General features: G+C 42.6%; 1 protein-coding gene across 4 annotated transcripts in view; it reads right to left on the bottom strand.

Moving 5' to 3' along the window:
* LOC123380412 (transport and Golgi organization protein 1 homolog) overlaps window positions 1–11,002 on the bottom strand; it is a 91,595-nt gene that overhangs the window by 63,611 nt on the left and 16,982 nt on the right. The gene's annotated exons all lie outside the window — the stretch shown is intronic.

The raw sequence follows: 11,002 nt of genomic DNA, 5'->3' as shown, positions 1-11,002 counted from the left end.
GAAATACTTATTAGAACAATGGGATGATGCCACATCCACCCTCAGGTAAGCCAAAAATTGAGTTTGAACGCTATAAGCGTGGTCTCTAGATGTAGACCCTGAGCTTGTCTCATCCTGGAAATGCAGTTAGATCAGCACCAAATCATTCTGAACAGCTAGCAAAGAGATTTGAACATTAAGACAATAATCTGCATCACTTGAGCCACAGAACATGGCAGGTATGTGGTGTGGATAGGTGAACTGCTGGAGAGAAAAGCCGGGGAGGGGAGGGAGCTGTTTGTGGAGAGAGAGGACGGAGAAAAGGAAAGGGGGAGAGTGCAGCCCACGGGGATGGTGCAAGAAAAGCACTCCCCTGAACGTAGCTGGAGAGAAAGAGAGAGAAAGTGAAAACACCTGCAGGGGACTGGACAAGAAATCTGTGAAACCACACGAACAAATTTGGAAAGACCATGGATACCTGGAGATTAAAGAACATCCTACTATAGAATGAACGGGTTAACCAAGAAAATAAAGAGGAAATATAAAAGTACATGGAAGCCAATGAAAATGAAAACATGACAGCCCCAAACCTCTGGAATGCAAGAAAGGCAGTCATAAGAGCAAGTATATAGCAATCCAGGCCTTCTTAAAGAAGGAAGAACGGTCTCAAATACACAATGTAACCTTACACCTAAAGGAGCTGGAGAAAGAAGAGCAAATAAAGCCCAAAACCAGCTGAAGAAGGGAAATAATAAATATTAGGGCAGAAATCAATGATATTGATTTTAAAAAAAGAAGTAGAACCGATCAACTAATCCGGAAGAGGGTCCTTTGAAAGAATGAACAAAATAGATACACCCCTAGCCAGACTGATCAAAAAGAAAATGGAAAGGACCCAAATAAATGAAATCATGAATGAAAGAGGAGATATCACAACAAACACCACATAAATACAAACAATAAGGGGGGAATACTGTGAGCAATTATATGCCAACAAATTGGGCAATCTGGAAGAAATGGAAAAATTCCTAGAAACATAAAACTACCAAAACTGAAACAGGAAGAAAGAGAAAACCTGAACAGACCCATCACCAGGAAAGAAATTGAATCTGTAATCAAAAATCTCCCAACAAAGAGTCCAGGGCCAGATGGCTTTCCAGAGGAATTCTACCAAACATTTAAAGAAGAGTCACCACCTATTCCTTTGAAGGTGTTCCAAAAACTAGAAATGGAAGGAAAACTTTCAAACGAATTCTACAAGGCCAGCATTACCTTGATTCCAAAACTGGACAAAGACCCCACTTAAAAGGAGAACTACAAATCAGTTTCCCTGATGAACATGGTTGCAACAGTTCTCAACAAGATACTAGCCAACCAGATCCAAAAACACATTAAAATAATTATTCCCCACAATCAAGTGGGATTGATCCTGGGATGCAAGACTGGTTCAATATCCACAAATTAATCAATGTGATATCTGACATTAATAAAAGAGAGGATAAGAACCACATGGTCCTCTCAATAGAGGTTCCTGAAAGCATGTGACAAAATATGGCACCCTTTTTAAATAAAAACTTTCCAGAAAGCAGGGATAGAAGGATCATACCTCAAGATCATAAAGGTCACACCGCTAATATCATCTTCAATGGGGAAAAAATGAGAGCTTTCTCCCCTAAAGTCATGAACTCCACAAGGAGGTCCATTCTCATCACTGTTATTACAGAGGGTTGGAATTCCTAGCCTCAGCAGTCAGACAACGAAAAAAAATTAAAGGCATCCAAGTCGGCAAGGAGGAAGTCAAAATTTCACTCTTTGTAGACACCATGGTAATCTACGTGGAAAACCCGAAAGACTCCATCAAAAAACTGTTAGAACTTATACATGAATTCAGCAAGGTTGAAGGATATAAAATCAACGTACAGAAATCAGTTGCATTGCTATACACCAACAATGAAGCAGCAGAAAGCGAAATCAAGGAATTGATCCCACTTAAACTTGCACCAAAAAAGATAAAATACCTAGGGATAAACCTAACCAAAGGGGTGAAAAATGGATACACTGAAAACTACAGAAACTTAGGAAAGAAACTGAAGAAGACACAAGAAAATGGAAAACCATCCCGTGGAGTGGAAGAACAATTTAACAGTTGTTAAAATGTCAATAATACTCAAAGCAATCTACACGTTCAGTGCAATCCTTATCAAAATAACACCAGCAACAGAAATGGATAGATCATCTAGACACACGGTCAATAAAGAAACAAGGGCCCTGAATGATACATTGGATCAGATGGACTTGACAGATATATTTAGAACTCTGCATCCCAAAGCAACAGACTATACTTTCTTCTCGAGTGCACATGGAACATTCTCCAAGATAGATCACATACTGGGTCACAAAACAGCCCTTCATAAGTTTACAAGAATTGAAATTATACCATGCATACTTTCACACCACAATGCTATGAAGCTTGAAATCAACCACAGGAAAAAGTCTGGAAAACCTCCAAAAGCATGGAGGTTAAAGAATACCCTACTGACGAATGAGTGGGTCAACCAGGCAATTAGAGAAGAAATTTAAAAATATATGGAAACAAACGAAAATGAAAATACAACAATCCAAACGCTTTGGGACGCAGCGAAGGCAGTCCTGAGAGGAAAATACATTGCAATCCAGGCCTATGTCAAGAAACAAGAAAAATCCCAAAACCAAAATCTAACAGCACACCTAAAGGAAATAGAAACAGAACAGCAAAGGCAGCCTCAACCCAGCAGAAGAAGAGAAATAATAAAGATCAGAGCAGAAATAAACAATATAGAATCTAACAAAACTGTAGAGCACATCAACAAAACCAAGAGTTGGTTTTTTGAAAAAATAAACAAAATTGACAAACCTCTAGCCAGGCTTCTCAAAAAGAAAAGAGAGATGAGCCAAATAGATCAAATCATGAATGAAAATGGAATTATTACAACCAATCCCTCAGAGAAACAAACAATTATCAGGGAATACTATGAAAAATTATATGCCAACAAATTGGACAACCTGGAAGAAATGGACAAATTCCTGAACACCCACACTCTTCCAAAACTCAATCAGGAGGAAATAGAAAGCTTGAACAGACCCATAACCAGCGAAGAAACTGAATCGGTTATCAAAAATCTCCCAACAAATAAGAGTCCAGGACCAGATGGCTTCCCAGGGGAGTTCTACCAGACGTTTAAAGCAGAGATAATACCTATCCTTCTCAAGCTATTCCAAGAAATAGAAGGGGAAGGAAAACTTCCAGACTCATTCTATGAAGCCAGTATTACTTTGATTCCTAAACCAGACAGAGACCCAGTAAAAAAAGACAACTACAGGCCAATATCCCTGATGAATATGGATGCAAAAATTCTCAATAAGATCCTAGCAAATCGAATTCAACGGCATATAAAAAGAATTATTCACCATGACCAAGTGGGATTCATTCCTGGGATGCAGGGCTGGTTCAACATTTGCAAATCAATCAATGTGATACATCACATTAACAAAAAAAAAGAGAAGAACCATATGATCCTGTCAATCGATGCAGAAAAGGCCTTTGACAAAATCCAGCACCCTTTCTTAATAAAAACCCTTGAGAAAGTCGGGATAGAAGGAACATACTTACACATCATAAAAGCCATTTATGAAAAGCCCACAGCTAACATCATCCTCAACGGGGAAAAACTGAGAGCTTTTTCCCTCAGATCAGGAACACGACAGGGATGCCCACTCTCACCGCTGTTGTTTAACATAGTGTTGGAAGTTCTAGCATCAGCAAGCAGACAACAAAAGGAAATCAAAGGCATCAAAACTGGCAAAGTGAAGTCAAGCTTTCGCTTTTTGCAGATGACATGATATTATACATGGAAAATCCGATAGACTCCACCAAAAGTCTGCTAGAACTGATACATGAATTCAGCAAAGTTGCAGGATACAAAATCAATGTACAGAAATCAGTTGCATTCTTATACACTAACAATGAAGCAACAGAAAGACAAATAAAGAAACTGATCCCATTCACAATTGCACCAAGAAGCATAAAATACCTAGGAATAAATCTAACCAAAGATGTAAAAGATCTGTATGCTGAAAACTATAGAAAACGTTTGAAAGTAATTGAAGAAGATTTAAAGAAATGGAAAGACATTCCCTGCTCATGGATTGGAAGAATAAATCTTGTCAAAATGTCAATACTACCCAAAGCTATCTACACATTCAATGCAATCCCAATCAAAATTGCACGAGCATTCTTCTCAAAACTAGAACAAGCAATCCTAAAATTCATAAGGAACCACAAAAGGCCCCGAATAGCCAAAGGAATTTTGAAGAAGAAGACCAAAGCAGGAGGCATCACAATCCCAGACTTTAGCCTCTACTACAAAGCTGTCATCATCAAGACAGCATGGTATTGGCACAAAAACAGACACATAGACCAATGGAATAGAATAGAAACCCCAGAACTAGACCCACAAACGTATGGCCAACTCATCTTTGACAAAGCAGGAAAGAACATCCAATGGAACAAAGACAATCTCTTTAACAAATGGTGCTGGGAGAACTGGACAGCAACATGCAGAAGGCTGAAATTAGACCACTTTCTCACACCATTCACAAAAATAAACTCAAAATGGATAAAGGACCTGAATGTGAGACAGGAAACCATCAAAACCTTAGAGGAGAAAGCAGGAAAAGACCTCTCTGACCTCAGCCGTAGCAATCTCTTACTCGACACATCCCCAAAGGCAAGGGAATTAAAAGCAAAAGTGAATTACTGGGACCTTATGAAGATAAAAAGCTTCTGCACAGCAAAGGAAACAACCAACAAAACTAAAAGGCAACCAACGGAATGGGAAGAGATATTTGCAAATGACATATCGGACAAAGGGCTAGTATCCAAAATCTATAAAGAGCTCACCAAACTCCACACCCGAAAAACAAATAACCCAGTGAAGAAATGGGCAGAAAACATGAATAGACACTTCTCTAAAGAAGACATCCGGATGGCCAACAGGCACATGAAAAGATGCTCAACGTCGCTCCTCATCAGGGAAATACAAATCAAAACCACACTCAGATATCACCTCATGCCAGTCAGAGTGGCCAAAATGAACAAATCAGGAGACTATAAATGCGAGGATGTGGAGAAACGGGAAGCCTTTTGCACTGCTGGTGGGAATGCAAATTGGTGCAGCCACTCTGGAAAACAGTGTGGAGGTTCCTCAGAAAATTAAAAACAGACCTACCCTATGACCCAGCAATAGCACTGCTAGGAATTGACCCAAGGGATACAGGAGTACTGATGCATAGGGGCACTTGTACCCCAATGTTTATAGCAGCACTCTCAACAATAGCCAAATTATGGAAAGAGCCTAAATGTCCATCAACTGATGAATGGATAAAGAAATTGTGGTTTATATACACAATGGAGTACTACGTGGCCATGAGAAAGAATGAAATATGACCCTTTGTAGCAACGTGGATGGAACTGGAGAGTGTGATGCTAAGTGAAATAAGCCATACAGAGAAAGACAGATACCATATGGTTTCACTCTTATGTGGATCCTGAGAAACTTAACAGAAACCCATGGGGGAGGGCAAGGAAAAAAAAAGAGGTTAGAGTGGAAGAGAGCCAAAGCATAAGAGACTCTTAAAAACTGAGAACAAACTGAGGGTTGATGGGGGGTGGGAGGGAGGGGAGGGTGGGTGATGGGTATTGAGGAGGACACCTTTTGGGATGAGCACTGGGTGTTGTATGGAAACCAATTTGACAATAAACTTCATATACTGAAAAAAAAAAAAGATTTCTTTCACTGGAACGTAAAAGATCCTGACACAGTCCAGGCATATAGCAAGATGCAGGCAAAATGAAAACCAGAGAGCAGGAGATAAGGATCAAAGCAGGTTTGAATTTGGTTGCGTTTGTTGGTCACCAAAGGTTAGGGTGGTCAGTTACATCATTCTCTGTAGGTTTGCCATGAGATCATTCAAGCTCCTTAGGAGACCCCAAGCTTTTTCCTAGCACTGGCTTCTCAAAATAGAATGGACTTTGTAGAAGGAAATGCTCAGATACGGAGAGGACGCCCTCTTTGATGGACACCCTTCAGCAAATATAATCATGGGATTTGCAAAGCTGTTACCAAGACTCTTGTGGATGCTAAGGGACTCCCCCTCCTTACAGGGTTGGTCAGCTTGATTTTGTGGGAGCAAGAGAAAGGCAATGTGCTCCAACTCTGCACACTTCTGAAGGTTCTCTCCCCTGGTGAACATTCCTAGAGGTGGTTCTAGAACACTGTAGCCACTAACAGTACTCAGCCTGTTTTGCCCTTTCCTGCTTGGAAATCAGCTTACCTGTACCAGCTCCCCTAAAGAGAAGGGAAGCTCAGGAGAGTTAGAATCTCCTGTCCTTCAGCCCCAAGAAAGATGGCAGCGAGGTGCGTGGAGACGTTAGGGGGGCCACACTCAAGAGCCTCCCTTGTCCTCACCTCCTGTCTCCAGGATTAACACAAGCTGTTAAGATCTCACATTACCAGCAGGTTGTCACTGCAGTGAGGATCTCAAATGGCTCCAACCCAAGTCACAGATTGTTCCAGAGTCTCTTTCCTTACAAAGAAAAAGGAGAAAAGCCACCGCGCCCCTAAACTTGTCTTGGAGCAGTATCGCTTTGATGAAGCCTAGTCTGACCATGTGCCTCACTAGAGTTCCACGGACAAAAGGCAGGTTTGTAGCAGAGTATCACAACACGACACTAGGGAAGACAAGGTGTGTGTATTTTGTTTGTTGTTGCTGCTGCCCTTGGAACTGTGTCAGTGGTTTTACAAGCGGTATTTCATTTACTGTACATGGCAATCCAAGGAATGAGATGGTAATACCACCACTTTCTATGGAAGGAGGGAGAGGATATGTACTTTGCCCAAGGTCACACCATTGGTACGAGGCAGAGCCCATGAGTGTGGACCCAAATCTACGGGACCTCCAAGTCCATGCTCTAGTCTCTGCCTCAGACCCTGACAGGTGGGTGCCGTGGAACCACAGTGGGTAGAAGAACCTCCTGCCCCTGGGGTTCATCCAACAAGAAATGCCTTCCTTATCAGAGCCATGTGTGAGCTCTCTGGGGTACGTTGCCCATATCACAGCTATGTGCCCCCCTAAAGGAAATATGCAGATACATTATCTAGGGATAGCGAGGCTAACCATCAGTAAGCAGGCACATGGCTTAAACCACCCCTCCCCACCCCATAACAAAACCACAGGCTGAAGAAAATACTGATAGAGGAAGCACAAGAAAACAATTGCGTCGACTCTCCCCTTCTCTTCAACAGCTAGCTTGTCACAAGGTTAAAAACAATGATGTTCTATTCAGATCAAAGCAAAGTCAGCCAAGAATAATCAAAACTCTCATGAAAAATACTCAAAATATGGACTGTTTATTAATGGTAAGTTTCATCCTCAACATACATCATGCTTTGATGTTAGCTAATGATCGTATGACATCACCGTGCTTACCAACAAAATTTAAAATAATACTTACTGCACCTTCAGGTCAGCTTAAAATTCATTTTTATGTATGCCTTATAATGTACCTAATAACTGTTCACCGGTACACGCACATACTTATTAGCACAACAAATGTGTATGGATTAGGGTACATGCTAAAAAACATGTTAAAACATGTGTCCAAAAAGCTTCATAAAGAAGACAGTGGAAATCACCAACTATGCACTATAAACCAAATTCCCAAGGATTTGCCATCTATTGGGGGCACATAGTTTGGGTGCTTCTCAAACAATGTGCATTCATGCTACCTAGGGGCCTTGATAAAATGCAGATTCTATTTCAATAAGTCTGTGGCAGGGCATGAGATTCTTCCGCTCAAGCTCCCAGGTCATGAAAATGAAGCTGCTCCACAGGACACACTCTGAGTAGTAAGTTCCTAAAAGAACTATAATGGTAACTTTTAAGTGTCCACTTGACTGGGCCACAGGGTGCCCAAATATTTGGTCAAAGGTCATTTTGGATGCATCTGAGAATGTGCGTTTGCATGAGATGACCATTGACAGTCAAGAGACTGAGTACATTGTGCTCCATCATTCGGGTGGGCCTCGTCTAATCAGTTGAAGGCATGTACAGCCCATAAGGCTGACCCTCTCTTGAGTAAAAGGGAATTTTCCTGCCTGACAGCCTTCAAACTGGGGTGTCAGTTCTGCTGATTTCAGACTTCCTAATGGCAAGTGCACATAATGTATCTCTCTCTCTCTATCTCTCTATATGTATATGTATATACCTAGATATAGATAGGTATAGATATAGATATAGATATCTCCTATAGGTCCTGTTTCTCTGGGGAACCCTAATACAGGTACCTCACTAAAGAAACTATACTTTTCCTTGCTATCACTCGTCCCAGTTCAGAACAATTAGGTTGAAACATTGCCATTTTTACCGTCAAAGATGATTGAATATTGACAATTTCATAAGGTTCCATTTAGTGTCAATTTCTTTCAAGATTTACTTGTGTGTTACTTGTCTCGAGCCATTTGAGTGTTAGTTTTTTGAGTGCAGGGATTGTGTCTGTACTGTCACTATTATAGCTCTCAAAACAGTGCTAGGTATGCCATAGGTGCTCAATAAATACCTATTAAATGAATATGTGAATGGGTGAATGAATGAATGAATAAAGAGTGAATGAAAGAGATACTTTCTTTTGTAAACTGGGATGTCAGAAACCAGAATTCCTCTGTGCCAGATGCTGCTCTAGGCACTGTGGACAGTAATGTAAAGAGACAGATCATCAAGTAGCAAACCAGGAAATTAACAAGTTAATTTTAGGCTGTAATGTGAAATGAAGCAAGTAACACCAAGCGATGGGCTGGAGTGGGTGGGGGTGGGGGGGGGCGGAGGCTGTGGTAACTGAGCCTGGGTCATCAGGGATGGCTTCTCAGAGAAGGCGACACTGGAGCGGAGACCTCGAGAATTCGAGCCAAGCCAATACGACAGCTCCAAGGTAGCAATGAGCTTGGCATATTTGAGGAACAAAAAGAGAATACGGCGTTCCTTCACTTTCCGATTACGGCGAGCAAATAAAAGACCCCAACATTCCCAAACAGAGCTCAGAACCTCCTCATCTTGCTTCAGAGCTTCCAGGAGTCCCGAGGTCTAAACTGTGTTCTGACATTTAAACACTTGACTAGGATTCCGGAGCATTTCCTCTTGTATCAGAAGCATCTTTTAGTCTTTCAAGAACGCAAGGGTTGTGGGAATGAGGTACCTTTCTGGAGCGGTGGTTACACAGGTACAGGCAAAGCTCCTCAAACCACACTTAAAACGTGTGCCTTTTATCGTGCAACGTATACCCCACTGAAGGTGACTGCTAAAATGCAAGGACTCCATTGCCCAAAGAGAAGTAACCTGCCATGAAAAACGATATAGAGAGACTACTCCATGGGCAACAAGATGTGCCTGCAAGGGTTTCTCCAAGCTGGGGAGCTGGTGAAAGCCAGAAGGTAACCACAGACATGCGGGATAAAGGGGAAGCAGAAAGAAGAGAGAAGAGGCAAAAGAAGGGAAGACATTTATCATTTGAGGCCACTTCTTTAAAAGAGACTCCAAACAAATAAAAATACAAAAAATAAATAGAAGGGACTCCGGCTCGTCTGAAGCATGTTTGAAAAGCACCCGGGACACTGTGCTGTGTAATGTGCCACTTGGATTTCTGATTCTGTTTGAAGGTGGGCAAACAATGGCATGTGTTCCCTCCTGGCCTCAAGTGTATGGAGCTTCCTACAGGCATTCCTGCCCCCAAGGTCATTTCTCATCAATGCCTCCTCAAAGGGCACTGGCCCTGCCAGGGGCAGATGCAGGAAACACTCCTGGTCTTGATCTTCCAGCGGCTCCTTGAACTGGCCTCCCTGCATGTGTTGCCATTTGCAGAACCGTAAGCACTTCTTTGCGATCTGAGAGCATGTAAGTCCTGCACGTGTCCACTCAAAGGCCGTGCAGCCTAGTGGTCAAGGACCTGTGCTCTGGCCTCAGACTGTCCCGGTTGGAAGCCTGACTCCTCCACTCCCCAGGGCCTTGTTCATCCTCACGGAAAGCAATCCGTGCCTCTTCAAAGGCACACTGTCCTAAGGCCTGCCTCAGTGGGGCGGGACCTGAAATTAAAGGAGAATTTATACCCAAGCTCACAGCAAAATAGCAGGCTGGACAAGGGTTCTTTCATAACACCCAGGCCAACACTTTGCAAGGTATTCAATGTGGCCATACCTGGGTCTTCTCTCCTATTCTGAACCTGTCACCCTCCGCTGCTTAACCCTGAAGGACTTAGGAGCCTTGACCAATGTCACACAGCTAAAAACATATAACAGAGCCAGAGCTAGGTACCGAGTTTCAGACTACAACATTTACCCCTTTGGCAGGTCAGGGGTAGAAAATTCCAATCATAAGGGTGATGGCAAAGGGGTAAAAGTTGCTGAGCAGTGACCATAAAGAGGTCCTGTGCTAAGGGCCTCCCAAGCCCAGTCTCAGTGAAACCCTCGCACAAGCCTACGACATAGGGATCACCATGGTCGCAATTTACAGACAAGAACCTAAAACTCAGAGAGGTGAAGTCCCTTTCCCAAGGCCACACAACTCTTAAGTGGCCACGCTGGATGGAATCTCCGGCCATCTGACTCGGGGTGGGTCTGACTGCGTCTCCAGGCACTGCAGGGACCAGCACTAAGGGAACTGGGTGGGGGTGGAGACGGAGGAGAACCTGAGAGCTTCCTAAAGAGGAAAGTCACCCCCGGGAGGCAACCAACAGCTTCCTTGGGAAAATGCACATCTGGTGTTGTCGGTTCTACCAATTTCTCAAGAGAAGTCAGCAATTGGGATTTCTATGTGAAATCTCCTTGGTTCTAAGTTGGGTTTCAAACACAATACATAACAGACACTGAAGAAATTTTACAGCCCAGACGCAGTGAGCCTTGACTGGATCCGAGTTTGGAAGCCCAAGCTCCAGAGG

The sequence above is a fragment of the Felis catus genome, chromosome D1, assembly GCF_018350175.1.
Source record: "Felis catus isolate Fca126 chromosome D1, F.catus_Fca126_mat1.0, whole genome shotgun sequence".
NCBI classification, from domain to species: domain Eukaryota; kingdom Metazoa; phylum Chordata; class Mammalia; order Carnivora; family Felidae; genus Felis; species Felis catus.
This window is presented reverse-complemented; position numbering and strand designations above follow the sequence as displayed.